Raw genomic sequence first — 14,537 nt, 5'->3', positions numbered from 1 at the left:
TCCACACACAAAGTGAAGAGATTATATAACATACCATGTGTATAACATAAGAAATAGGAGCAGGAGTAGGCCATTTGGCCCCTCGAGCCTGCTCCGCCATTCAATAAGATCATGACTGATTTTCTACCTCAACTCCACTTTCCTGCACCATCCCCATATCCCTTGATTCCCTTAATATCCAAAAATCTATCGATCTCTGTCTTGAAAATATCCAATGACTGAGCCTCCACAACCCTCTGGGGTAGAGAATTCCAAAGATTCACCACCCTCTGAGTGAAGAAATTTCTCCTTATCTCTGTCCTAAATGGCCGACCCCTTATTCTGAGACTGTGACCCCTGGTTCTAGACTCCCCAGCCAGGGAAAACATCCTCTCTGCATCTACCCTGTCAAGTCCTGTAAGAATTTTGTATGTTTCAATGAGATCACCTCTCATTCTTCTAAACTCTTGAGAATATAGGCCTAGTCTACTCAATCTCTCAATATCGGTTGGTAATTTTAAGATCATGTCTATGCAAATAGGAGTTGGCTGCAATTGAAACAGATGAGACTGATGATAATTAGAATGAAATTGCTCCCAATTCCCTTTACTTTGCCCGAGTAAATGAGTTGTATTCCCGTTCTATGGTAATTACTGCTGCCTTGGGTTTATCATTGGCAATCAACTCAGTGCATCTACAAGCATCAGTGAGATCAAACAAAATTATCACTTTACCTACAGCAGGCGAACCAACTCATTCAGTAAAGCTTTATTATTAGAACTCTAAAGAAATTAAGTTTAAATATCAGTTGGTCATCATGATACGCAAAGTTCATTATATCGAGGAAACACCCAATCAAGTAAGCCAGAGAAAATCTCATTTAAAGAAAGCCGCATGAAAAAAAAACGAGAAGGCAGAAATAACAAAGCGTTCTTTACACCGCCTGGAGCAACATTTAGATCATTTAAATTTTGATTACACAATCAGGAGCCTCATTCGCACAACTAAGAGTCATGCTTGCTTACTCCAAACGCTTTGGGGCAACTTTGACTTTGGGCAACAGTGTAAAACGGGTGATAGCGAATCGTCAGCCCATTTCACAGCTCTCCTGAATTGAAAATCAGGAGAGATGTAAAATGGGCTGCCGAGTCTCTATCGCCCGCCTTACACTATCACACAAAGTACAAATTAACCCCTGTGATAAGTATTTGCATTTCAACAACGTATCATTTACACCAGAACTGCGCGCACACACGCACACACAAAAAGATGCATTTACTCAATTCCACTGAGCACTTGCATGGTCAGTACCCCACTTACACAACTAGGAACGCTGTTCACGTGACCAGCAACATCATTTAGGAGCTGTGCTTGCACATCTAGGAGTTCTCTTTACAGGATAAAGCGATGTGTCTTTACAACCAGTCGCAACAACGACTTGATCCGGAGGTCCCGTTTATATAAGAAAGGAATCTGATTTGCAGGATTGCTATTTACACAACGAGGAGTCACATTACACAATCAGGGGCAGCATTTACAGGAATGAAGTTGCATCTACATGATTGAGAGCCAATTGAGAACTCATGTGTACATGTTCGGTTACCATGTTTGCATAATTGGTGCTCCAGTTGCACAATCAGGAAATCAAATTACACGATCAGGAGCTTTACTTCCATAATCAGGGTACCGTTTCCACAATCGGAGTCCTATTTACCCGGAGAGGAGCATGATTTATATCATTATGAGTTATATTTACAATCAATCGCCATGCTTAGAAGGGTATGTTGATGGGGTTAGATGAAGTGGGGTGGGAGAAGGCTCATGTGGACCATAAACACCGGCATAAGAACGTAAGAAATAGGATCAGGAATAGGCCACTTGGCCCCTCGAACCTGCTCCGCCATTCAATAAGATCATGGCTGATCTAGGGCTCAAAGCCACTTCCCTGCCCGCTCCCCATAACCCTTCACCCCTTTATCTTGCAAAAATCTGTCTATCTCCACCTTAAATGTATTTAATGACCCAGCCTCCACGGCTCTCTGGGGCAGAGAATTCCACAGATTTACGACCCTCTGAGAGAAGAAATTCCTCCTCATCTCAGTTCTAAAAGGGTGACCCTTTATTCTGAAACTATGCCCCCGAGTTCTAGATTCCCCCACGAGGGGAAACATCCTCTCTGCATCTACCTTGTCGAGGCCCCCTCAGTATCTTATATGTTTCAATAAGATCACCCGCACGGACCTGTTGGGCCGAATGGCCTGTTTCTGTGCTGTAAATAGCTTTTGTAGCTTTGTTTACATAAATAGGATCCTAATTTACACAGTTGCAAGTAGTATTTGCAAGATTAGGAGGCCTCTGTACCCAGTTAAGAGGCCCGCTTACACAAATCGGGAACACTTGTCATGCAATCAGGAGTTCAGTTTACACTATTAGGAGCGTTGTTTATGTGACCAGGAGCACCACTTACATAATTAGGAGCCATATTTACACATGCAGGAGCTGTGTTTGTACAATTAATAGCCATATTTACACAATTAGTAATCCTGTTTATAATTCATCATTTATATAAAAAAAAGTCATTTATATAATCATGCGACATTTACGTGAGCAGAAGCCTGCTTAAATTTTCAGCAGCTTTATTTATAAGGTTCGGAACCCTCTGCCATCGGTTACCGTGTCCGTATGATCAAGAGCGGTCCTTACACAGTCAGAATTGTAATTTACGCAGTCAGAATCCTTGCTTATTCGATCACATGCATTATTTATACAATCAGTTGCTCTGGTTACACCATCTAGAATCTCATTTCTACAATCAAAAGTCCCAGTTACATGACTGGGAATTTTGTCAACATAATCACTTGCCCCGTTTATGCGATCAGAAGCGCCCTTTGAATTTTGGTTACATGATCAGGAGTCAATATTTATGTTATTGTAAACTCTGTTTACATGATCAGGGGTCTGGTTTACACATCCAGTTACACAGTGAACAGTTCACTTGCACAATAGGACCTTAGGTGTGCAGGTATATATTACTTACTTAGAGATATGTATATCAACAATTACATCGGCGAAATTGTTATTAACGACTGTGTCAATGTTTATTGGACTAGGAAAAATTTGAAACTCCCATTTTGTCTGCAATGTGAAACGGCCATTGGTACACACTCCAATAGTAGGATCCTTTGTCCCTGTAGAACATTTTTTTTAAATGTTGCGAGTCCTCTTGCACATCCCCGATTTTAATCGCTCCACCATTGGCGACTGTGCCTTCAGCTGCCTGGGCCCTAAGCTCTGGAATTCCCTCCCTAAACCTCTCCCTCTTTCTACCTCGCTCCTCCTTTAAGACGCTCCTTAAAACCTACCTCTTTGACCAAGTTTTTGGCCACCTATCCTAATATCTCCTTATTTTGCTCAGTGTTTGATAATGCTGTGAAGCGCCTTGGGGAGTTTTACTACGTTAACGGCGCTATATACTAGTACAGTCTCTGGATCCCCTGTAAATATTATTGTAGTTGTAGTTGTTACAAGCTTCTATTTTCCTCCCCATTTCCTATTGCCCTCAGTCTATAGCACAATGGCATCTAACTGTTCTCAAATTTCCTCCGAAGCCTGTCTAAATTAGCCAAGAGTAGGTACATGGGAGTGACCTAGGGATGACTCTTGCTCAGATTATTCCACCCTCCCCGTGGGGATGTATTTGGAACTGCCAATCCAGTAGCACATTCTGAAACTATCCGCTGAAGTAATTTTTTTTTAAGGCGCTGTTTACGGCAGTAATAGGATAGGTTTTAGATCTACTAGATCTTATGAATCCGCATTAACTTACTGCACATTTCTGGTAACAGATTTCATTGATTCCAACCAGAAAATATGATTCATTTGTACAGTCCAGCGACAAATCTTTCCAAGCCATGAGGGGAAGATCCATAACCAGAAAACAAAAGTCACAATCGCAAGTGAGCAGTATAAATGGGATGGATCCCAGAGCACTAACTGCCAAGGCAAACAGAACTGATTCTATTTGAAGTGGTCCTGGTTGATGAAATGTGATATAAGTGATCACTATTTTCCTCTTTACAGCACAGTTTATAGAGTCTCTTGCATCTGAAGTCCCGAGAAGCATGTTAATTCTGTTACCTACTGCCAAAGGAGAGTCACCCAATTGCAATCCAACTATTTATTCCCAAGTTTCTTGTTTAAAACAAATTCCTAAGTGTGTGACTCTTAAAGGTTATCCTCTCCTTTGAAGAAATAGTCTCATGTTTTGCTCTAATGCTATATGTCTTAAAGGTTTAGAGGAAAATTAGAATCCCAACCGTATGTTAAATAAGTAATTTTGAGATGCATTACCTGTGGTACATTATGTATTGATTGAACCACATCTAAAGCTCTTTCTCCTCTTTTTGAAATCCATTTCCTTTGTGATTTACTTTTACTATGAAACACAAACCGCTTCCTTTGTAGATCTCGGGCAGCAGTGCAGAGAAGGATGTTCGTAACGATTGATAGCATCAATCTTTAGTTAGTAGCATTTTTGTAAATGGATGTTTAGTCTGGTTTTTGGTCTCCCTGTGGTTTTTCTGGGGGATTCATATCAGAACAACTCGACAAGTCCATTTTTTCTTGTAGTCAATTAGTTGTGTGTGCAGTGATTTACATTGGGCTGGTGATGAGTTAATGGAACATGAATAGAAATTAAATCCTCCAAAATTGCCATGGTACATATAACTATTAAATTAATTGCTTTTAATGGAATGTTGTTAACAGAACTCTATTCATCTGAATTGTCACAGCATCCTAGGTATTATCAAAGGAAATATCTGGTCACTTACAGAGAGTTTCTCCATCTTCCCTGGTTTTGATGTTTTACATTTTAAGATTTTTAATCAAAGACAGCCTGTGAGCAGGTATTCTCCATGAAACCCCCTTTTCATTGACGCTCTGTAGTCCCTCTTCAGTGACATCGTGGATATGGGATAGAGGATATGTGGCCATCAGCTGTAATGTCGCAGAAAGAGCTGGACACATGTTTTACTTCAATACGTTGCTACCAATGGCAGCCCTGGACTCAGTAGCAAAGCAAGAGAAAAAAATCTAAACGAAACAGTGCAGTAGGAGGGAGCATGCACTATTAATAAGAAAGTGCTGTTGGCTTCTTCCACCTCCAATGGCAGCGCCAGCTCTAATAACAGCATAGATGTTAGAGGAAGAGACAGCTACTTTTTCTTTTAACCTGCAGCAGGCTTTGTGCTAAAGTACTCTGGCCCAACTCATACAGTCCAGTCAAGTTGACCTGTACAGTCTTTCCCCAGCAACTGAGGGAGATAGTGCCCCCCATTAATAACTCACGAAGGGCAACTTAAAAAACCATGCATGCACATCAATGCTGTTTAAAAGTGGATCCAATGCAGTAGAAACTGACCTACAATGTAATTGAGACAGTTTCTACAGCACTGGGACCTAAATGCACCATAAAAGGCACCAGTAACTGTACAGTCTCTAACTGTTTAGGTTTTTTAAGCCATTGTGCGGAATGCAGTTCCCATTAAGATTGGGTTTATTGGCCGGTGAATACAATACATTTGCGCCGAGCTCACTTGGCTGTGGTGGTCCTGTCCAAAAAAACCACACAGTCAGAATGTTACTGGCTTTCCAGCAAAACACAGCTGGTTTAAGTTAAAGGGACACTGCCTTCATGAAAAAGTCTTTGGCAACCCACTCTAATCAATTACATAAATTATGTCAATGATATCAATTGCACATGATGTCATCACTGATGGAAATAGCTAGCTTTCCTCCTTCTTGAAACAGAAAATAAGTTGCCAAACAATTTCCATGAAGACAGTGACCCTTTAAGACCACAGTGCAATGTACAGATACAGGATCATAATGTTGTTCTACTCATCACAATTATAACAGATTACTTCCTAATTGTCTACTAGTAATTCATTTGGAGTCTCTGTTAAGTAAATTTATAGAATCATAGAATTTTTATTGCAGTAGGATGCTAATTACATTACAAGAGTCACTATACTTCAAAAGTACTTAATTGGCTGTAAACCGCTTTGGGACATCTTGAGGTCGCGAAAGGCGCTATATAAATGCAAGTTCTTTCTTTAATTGGTCCATCATGAATGTTCCAGCTTTCTGAAAGGAGCATGTAGTCCCATTGCCCTGCTTTCATCATGAAATTTCTTTTTTTATTTTTCAAATATTTATCCACTTCCTTTTTTATAAGCTATTATAGATTCAGCAGTGTCAGCTGTGGCTCAGTTGGTAGCACTCTTGCCTCTCGAGTCAGAAGGTTGTGGGTTCAAGCCCCACTCCAGGGACTTGAGCACATAATCTAGGCCGACACTCCAGTGCAGTACTGAGGGAGTGCTGCACTGTTGGAGGTGCCGTCTTTCGGATGAGACGTTAAAATCGAGGCCCCGTCTGCTCTCTCAGGTGGATGTAAAAGATCCCGTGGCACTATTTCAAAGAAGAGCAGGGGAGTTATCCCCGGTGTCCTGGCCAATACTTATCCCTCAATCAACATAACAAAAACAGATTATCTGGTCATTATCACGTTGCTGTTTGTGGGAGTTTGCTGTGCGCAAATTGGCTCGCGTTTCCCACATTACAACAGTGACTCCACTTCAAAAGTACTTAATTCGCTGTAAAGCACTTTGAGACGTCTGGTGGTCATGAAAGGCGCTATATAAATGCAAGTCTTTTCTTTTAGTAATACTGACGATTACCAGTTAAGTTCCTCTAAAATCCATAACTATTCTCATTTACATGGTGAACTTAGTTTAATGGCATAAAATGGTGACATTTACCGACATCTACCCAGTACATGGGATTTCATTGGCTGTAAAGCGCTTTGGGACGTCAGGTGGTCGTGAAAGGCGCTATATAAATAAATGCAAGTTTTTTTTTTTGCTTCCAGGAGAATTTCTGGTCGGGCATTCCATAGCCTAATAACCCTCTACATAAAGAGAACTGCTCCTAACCTCTTCCTTCATTCATTTGGTGATGATCTTAAATTTACATCCTCTAGTTGACAACTCATTAGCCAGTGAAAATAGTTTCCCACTGTTTAGCTTATCAACACTCCTCATCATTCTAAGCAGCTATATCAGATCTAAAACTTCTCATTCCTGGTATCATCTTCGTAAATCTCTTCTTTACCCTCTCCGTGGCCTTAACATCCTTCCTAAATAAGGCATCCAAAACCTACACAAAATTCTAACTGCAACCTAAACAATGTTTTGCTTAAACAATGCTAAACGCATTGCCTCTTTGCTTTTGTACTTGATGCCCCAATTTATAAATCCAAGGATCCTATATACAGTACTTTCTGCTGTAGCTTTATCAACTTGTCCTCCCAATTTTAAAGGTTGGTGTGCCTGAACTCCTAAGCCTCACTGCTCTTCTACAACTTTTAAAGTAGTCCCATTTACTGTATGTTTTCCTTCCTTTTTGCTCCTCCTAAAATGTACCACTGCACATTTCTCCGCATTAAATTTCATCTGGCATTTATCTTCCCAATCTACTAACTTGTTTATGTCCTCCTTAAGGCACTTACATTCCTTGTTTTTGTTTCTGCAAATTTTGATATTGTGACCCCCATACCCAAATCCAGATGATCAGTGGTTAATGGCCATTTTCAAGACTGGAGGGGTGGATCCATTAACCACTAGTCTGTATTTTCTGTCCTTTAGCCAACTTCCTATTCAAACGCCAATGCCCTGAAACGTTAACTCGGTTTCTCTCTCGACAGATGCTGCCTGACTTGCTGAGTATGTCCCGCATTTTCTGTTTTTATTTGCTATTCATGCTGCTAATAATACCTTTTAATAACTTGTGCCTTAGTTATATCAACAACCTTATTAAACTCCTTTTCAAAATCCATTTATAAAACATCCACTGCATTTGTTTGCCAATAAAATCTGAAACTCAAAATTAAATCATTCGTAAACCTGTAGGCAGTAAATTGGCATTTGGAAGTGACAGTATTTTTACAAGAATGAGTTGTACAAGATTGCGTTCCAGAATTGGCATTGTACATAGCCCATGGAACTTGCTGCTGTGACGACCAGTGCGGAGAAAGTCCAATTGCCAGCTACTGCCTGCCTAAATATATATCAGACGTGTAATTATTAATTCAAATTGATGTAAGCAACTTTATACCCTGTTTATGTTTGTAACCTTTAATACTGAGTTTCTGTTACAATTATGTGAACATTTTCTCGATAAATACAATGGCCCAGAATTTGCTGTGGAAATAACAGTGAGATAAATGCGCACGCCATTATTAGTGTTTAAAAAAAAAACAGCAATTTTTGGCGAGGAAGAGATTTGGCCTGAGTTGCTGGATGATTTGCACCGCTTCCCTTGCCTCGCAAAAACCGGCGCTTTCTGTCAACCTCCCCATGTGTTTCAAGAAATTACTGCATTTGCACTGTTAAAACAAATTAAACTCGCCGTAGAAAGTTAGGACCAGTACTTAATGACGTAAGGACCCTTTTAATGATCAGATTTATGTTCCTGCAATGCCACTCAACCTCAAAGGCCCAGAAAGGGAACAACTGAAATTGCAGAGTTTTGCTTCTGCAGGTAGTAATTTGTTTCTAGAGGTTTTTAAAATTTAAAATTTTCACATTCTTTTCTTACTTTTCTTTTCTGTCTCTTTCTCCCCTCTCTTCTTCGCCTCTCTTTATTTCTCTTTCTGTACCTGATTTGACTCTAATTCACCCTATTTCCTTCTCTGTCGTTCCTCTGTTTCTTTCACTATCCTTAAATTTCATTGGTTAAGGAGCTAGGCTGTTGAGCCCATCGGTCACCAAGGTCGCAGATGCCCCGCTGACCTCGCGGCGCAAACATTTTTCCGAGCTGAAGGGTTCAGGAAAATCATTGAACAAACGGGGCCGGCTGCGAGAAGCCCCGCTCCAGCAAATTATGGGCCAATATTATTACAGTAAAATGACTATTTTGATCAATGTCTTTCTTTCCATTTTGATTCCCCTTAATTTGTACAGTGGTAAATGGAGCGCCAGTAAACAGTCCAGTGCTCTGATGAGGGCGGGTTTAAGTTATCAAATCCTTATTATAAAAAAGGTTCCCTTGTTGTAATTCAATCTGACTTCACTGTTTGAGAGTTCAAGCTCTGTACACAGCAGCAACACTTACCAAGTGAATAAGTCCCTTATTGTAGTTACTGAGCACGCACAAGGCCTACCAGGGATGGTTGTTTTTTCCTTTTTTGAAAAAGAAACTTTTTTTTTAAGTATATACATATTTATTCCTCTGAAAACGAACTCAGCATTCAAAATCTAGCTAAAAGGAGTCTTTCGGACACAGACACAAAAACATCTATATACAGCGTAGTTAGCCTGACAGATGGCCAGAAATCACACTGTGGCAGATGATGCCGATATAGAGGTTCAGGAGTCCCTGGGACTTCTTCAAACAATCTGCATGCAACCATTTAATTGGTGAAAGGAAATAGGAGACTGTCCTCAACACTGGGTGCAATTTTCCACCTGCTAGTATACACTTATTAAATGTGAAGTGCTGTCACCCATTCCTATGCACTTAGTAAGCATAAAGTGCCTGTCACTCACTCCTATATGCTCAATAAATAACCATCAGCCACTCCTATATCTTTATAGAAAGAGAATCACTGACTCCTTTATGCTTAGTAAATGCCCTTCATCCAGTCCTAGACGTTCAATGGGATTTACCCAATCCTATGAACTCAATAAATACCCATTACTCACTCCTATACGCTTGATATATGCATTTCAATTACTCTTGTGTGTGTATTAAATGCCCATCGCTCATTTCTATATATTTAATAAGTGGTTTTGACACGCTTCTATTGATATAATAAATGTACATCATCTACTCTTATAATTTTAAGAAAAAATGTTTCTGAGCTAGAGTTTAAGGAATGAATCGGCGCAGGAGCTAACCTTTGTATAGCCATTCATGTTACAACTCAACATCTCTGTGAGCAGCTAGCGCCTTATGCTCCTGATGTCTGTCAACAGGAATTTTTTCAAACTTGAAAAAAGGTAAGTTTGCGACCTTGTTTACTGATGTTAATGTCAAATAGCAATCATAGACAGCAAAAGCCCAAATTTTGAATTAGGAGAACGAGCCTGCTTATTCATCACGTATACTGATTCTATTAATTTATTGATGCACAGCATAACTATCGGTATATTTATTTCTGTGCAATTATGTATAACTGTAAGTGTATTTTTGCCTCTACATTTATGTATAATAATCATATTGCATTAAGTCAATATATTTATGTTCAATGTATATGTTAGTGCTTTTATTTTTATGCTTTTATTAAATTAGAGTATAATAACTGTATTTATATTGATATATCCATGTAAAATATCACTGCCACTATATTTATAATTAAATCAATGTATTTATGCATGTATCTATTAAGTGCATTTTTGTCATATTTATGTACATTGTAACAGTCAGTGTATTTTTATAGTGTCTCAGTGTATTTTTGCCAGCATGTTTACACCACTGCCAGTCTAATTACAGTACAACTAGCAGTACTTCACGTACAGTCTATTTATGAATAGTGTAACACAGTGTATTTATGCACACTGTAACTGCCAGTTTCTTTACATTGTAACTAAAACTGTAACTGTTAGTGTAATTGTGTTAATTATTACTATTGTATGCATGTAAACGTATTTAGGTTCAGTGCAGATGTCCAAACATTTACTTTGTACATTTAGTATATTTACATACAGTTCAATGTTGTGTATTTAGGTACGGTGTACTTGTCAGTGCATTTATGTGCAGTGCTACTATTATGCTGCATTTACATAGCAACTTCCTGTCTCAGACTGGTAGTTCCAGTATCAGTTCCAGCCAAGCAGCACCTTTTTTGTACTGCCGAGCTGAGCTCCTGTCGCGGAGATAGCTTTGTATATACGGAAGCATGTATATAACCATGTAAGCGAGAGCTCCTCTGCATAAAATGTCAATGTTTACAGAGGACAGGAGGGAGCTGTCTGTAATTATGTGCAGTATGTATATTACTGTAACACAGGTTACATTATACAGCCAATGAAATAATACTCATAATTAGCGATTTTCTACTGTTGTTCAATATATGGATATCTCAATCTATACATTTTTAAATTGAAAGCATTTGCATGCTACAGAAATCCATGCAAAACTGCAAAACATTCCCTTAGCAACCATGCTATGATTAATTAATGTGCTAACACGAAGCTACGTAAAGTTTTGAGCAGAATGATTCCTCACTTTGGTTAGTGTACAGCAATAATTTTTGCAGGAACTTTGCGAATCGAGTCGAATGCCACTTTTTCCAATTATTCAAATCCCAATTGTCCAAACATCTTATCTACGCTCTAGCGCACCTTTATCTTACAGTTTTTGAGTGGTTGCCAATGATATCACATCTTCTATGACATCACTGTGGCCTCCTTCAATAATTCCGACATCACTTGCACCATGGTATGTCTGCCTTCAATTTTAATAATATTTTGCAACTTTTTCAAATGGTACTGCTTGGTTATTTACGCTCATGTATAACTAAAGATATATTGAGACCTGTTAGATACAAAATTGTTCTCACAGTTTGACTTGACATCATAAAGTGCTTAAGACTCATCGCTCATGTGTTACTTGGTCCAGTTTGTCCGTAGGAAGCAATATCTTATCCAATATGTAGCTTCTATTTATAAATTATCATAATGCTCCTGACTAATCCCAAAGAGAGGGGCTTGGAACATTGCACTCAGTATGAGAATGTTCTGTCTCCATCGCACCTCTTACCAGAAGATTTAAAATGGTGTGAAATTCCTCCTGTCCATAATTTTAGCAAAAAAGCCAATGTAAGTACAAAGTTGGATTTTCTATTGAATGCCAGTGATGAAAAGATTTCTGCATATGTAAAGCAAAATTACGGTGCATAATCTTTTGCAAAAATAACCCAAATAAAATATTAGTGAAGAATGTATATACATTTTATAACAGTACATGAAAGTTTTTATACCTCAACATTCTCGATCATGGGAGAAATTCTCAAGCTGGCACTGAAGTCATGGAGGTAATTAGAATTATAAGAGAACTCTCAGCATATTCACGTATAGGACAATTATACTCAAGTTTGATTTTGTGCATTTATTTTCACAAATGTGTGCAGCATACCTGTATCACTGTGCTCCTGCAGTGTAATTGTTTAAGTTAGTGGGAAGTTGAAGTAATTGTACAACAGGATTTTTATTTCATGGGTGTTAAAGTGCAACATCAGTTTAAACCGCATTTTACTCCAAAAGACAAATGCTGAAATTGCAGCAATGCTTTCAATATCAAGATTTACAACATCTGCAGTGAAATGTGCAGCACTGTGTTGAGCAGTTTAAAAAAAATCAGAATCATCAGACGCATGGAGTTAAAGTTTCTAAGATTACCTCAATGATAAGATTTAAATTTTAAAATACTTATATGTGAGACTTGCTGATTTCAACCTCCATCTCAATTCTCTCTCTCACCTCTGTGTTCACTAGCCTCCTATCCTCCTTTAATCTCTCCCTCCATGTAAACACCCCAACCCATATTCACGACCACCCCCTTGACCTTGCCCTCTCTCGTGGCCTCGCTACTCCCATCGTGCCAATCGCAGATAAGGCCATCTCTGACCATTTCCTCGTATTGCTCTCCACCCACATCCCACTTCCACCCACCCCCCAACCCTGCTTCCTTCTGAGTCCGCCCCTGGAAAGAACGCTCTCCCAACTCTCTTACAACTGCACTTATGAAATCCCAACTGTCCAGCCTTTGGCCCTCCATTCACCATGATATTTCTGCTCAACCACACCCTCACCACCACCACCACCTTTGATGCCCTAGTCCCTATTTAAACAATTACTCTCTCACCCTGGCCATTCCCCCTGGTACGGCTCTCATCTTCATTCCCTTAAGTCCGAGGGACGCAGACTTGAACGGATATGGCAAGCAACTGGTTTAGCCATTCACCGCCAGATCTGGCTGGACCACATAAAGCATTATCGGGACCTGCTCTCGTCTGCCAAAATTGCTCACTATTCCAGAATCATTCTGGAATGCAAAGATAAACCCCGGCTCCTATTCTCTACTGCTAACTGTCTTCTTAAACCCCTCTCCCCTTTCTCCTCCATCCTCACCTCCGACAACAAGTGTGAGGAGTTCATGGACTTCTTTTTCTCTAAGATTGAGACCATCCGTTCAGCTGCCTCTGTCACTTCCTTTCCTTCCCCTAGCCCACTACACCAAACTTCCGCTAAGGTTCCCCCCTGCCCTAGCCCTGAACTCACACCATTCTCCAGTTTCTCTCCGTTCTCCCCTCATAACCTGTCCACGCTCATCTTGTCCATGAGACCCACTTCCTGCTCCCTCGACCCTATTCCCACCAAACTGCTGACCACCCAACTTCCTTTTCTGGCTCGCATGTTAGCTGACATTATTAATGGTTCTCTCTCATTAGGTACTATCCCCCTCTCCCTCAAATCTGTAGTCATCACCCCTCTCCTCAAAAAAACAACTCTTGACCCCTCTGCCCCATCTGCAACCTCCCTTTCCTCTCCAACGTCCTTGAACGTGTTGTTGCCTCCCAAATCCATGCCCATCTTTCCCGCAATTCCATGTTTGAATCCCTCCAATCAGGTTTCCGCCCTTGCCACAGTACCGAAACAGCTCTCATCAAAGTCACAAATGACATCCTTTGTGACTGTGACAAAGGTAAACTATCCCTCCTTGTCCTTCTTGACTTGTCTGCAGCCTTTGACACGGTTAACAACTCCATGCTTCTCCAACGCCTCTCCACCATCATCCAGTTGGGTGGGACTGCACTTGCCTGGTTCCATTCTTATCTATCTAATCGTAGCCAGGGAATCACCTGCAATGGCTTCTCTTCCCGCTCCCGCATCGTTACCTCTGGTGTCCCCCAAGGATCTATCCTTGGCCCCCTCCTACTTCTCATCTACATGCTGCCCCTTGGCAACATCATCCAAAAACACAGCATCAGTTTCCACATGTTGATAGTACAAGGACTAGTGGACACAGATTTAAGGTTTTGGGCAAGAGATACAGGGGGGATGTGAGGAAAAACTTTTTTACGCAGCGAGTGGTGATGAATGACCTGGAATTCGCTGCCGACAGAAGCGGTGGAAGCGGAGACACTCAGGCCTAGAAATTCAGTTGGCGCCGCGCCAGGGCTTTAGCGCCGGAAAGTTAGCGCTGGCGCTAAGTCCCCTGCGCGCGCCAAAAATTCAGTAGCGCCGCGCCCAAACGGCTGCCGGCGCTACTAAAGGGTGTTTGCGCCTGAAAATGGGCGCTACCTGCCGCATTGCGGCGCTATTCCGGCGCTGCGGCGCCCGATGCGGTGCGGCAGGCTCGGGAAGTGCAGGCCTCCTCCTTCAGTTAAGGAGGAGCTGCCTGCACCCGCCCGCTGGCCGGTAAAATCTTCACAAAAATGAGCCCGGCACCTCAGGGAAGTGCCGGGCTCGCAGCCCAGAAGCATCTGTTCCGCG

General features: G+C 40.8%; 1 protein-coding gene across 5 annotated transcripts in view; it reads right to left on the bottom strand.

The window, feature by feature from the left end:
- LOC147108815 (protein phosphatase EYA1-like) overlaps nucleotides 1-14,537 on the bottom strand; it is a 268,092-nt gene that overhangs the window by 243,083 nt on the left and 10,472 nt on the right. The window contains exon 1 of one of the 5 annotated variants that reach the window (XM_086005681.1): nucleotides 1,300-1,423. The exons of the other annotated variants lie outside the window; for them this stretch is intronic. The gene's annotated coding sequence lies outside the window, so the exon portion shown is untranslated. Of the gene's footprint in view, nucleotides 1-1,299; nucleotides 1,424-14,537 lie in introns of those variants that run through there. 5 annotated transcript variants of the gene reach the window in all.

The sequence above is a fragment of the Somniosus microcephalus genome, chromosome 13 (genome assembly GCF_052327205.1).
Source record: "Somniosus microcephalus isolate GS21.2 chromosome 13, FLI_Smic_1.0, whole genome shotgun sequence".
Classification (NCBI taxonomy): domain Eukaryota; kingdom Metazoa; phylum Chordata; class Chondrichthyes; order Squaliformes; family Somniosidae; genus Somniosus; species Somniosus microcephalus.
Note: the sequence above shows the minus strand (reverse complement) of the source record. Positions and strands in the feature narration are given on the sequence as shown.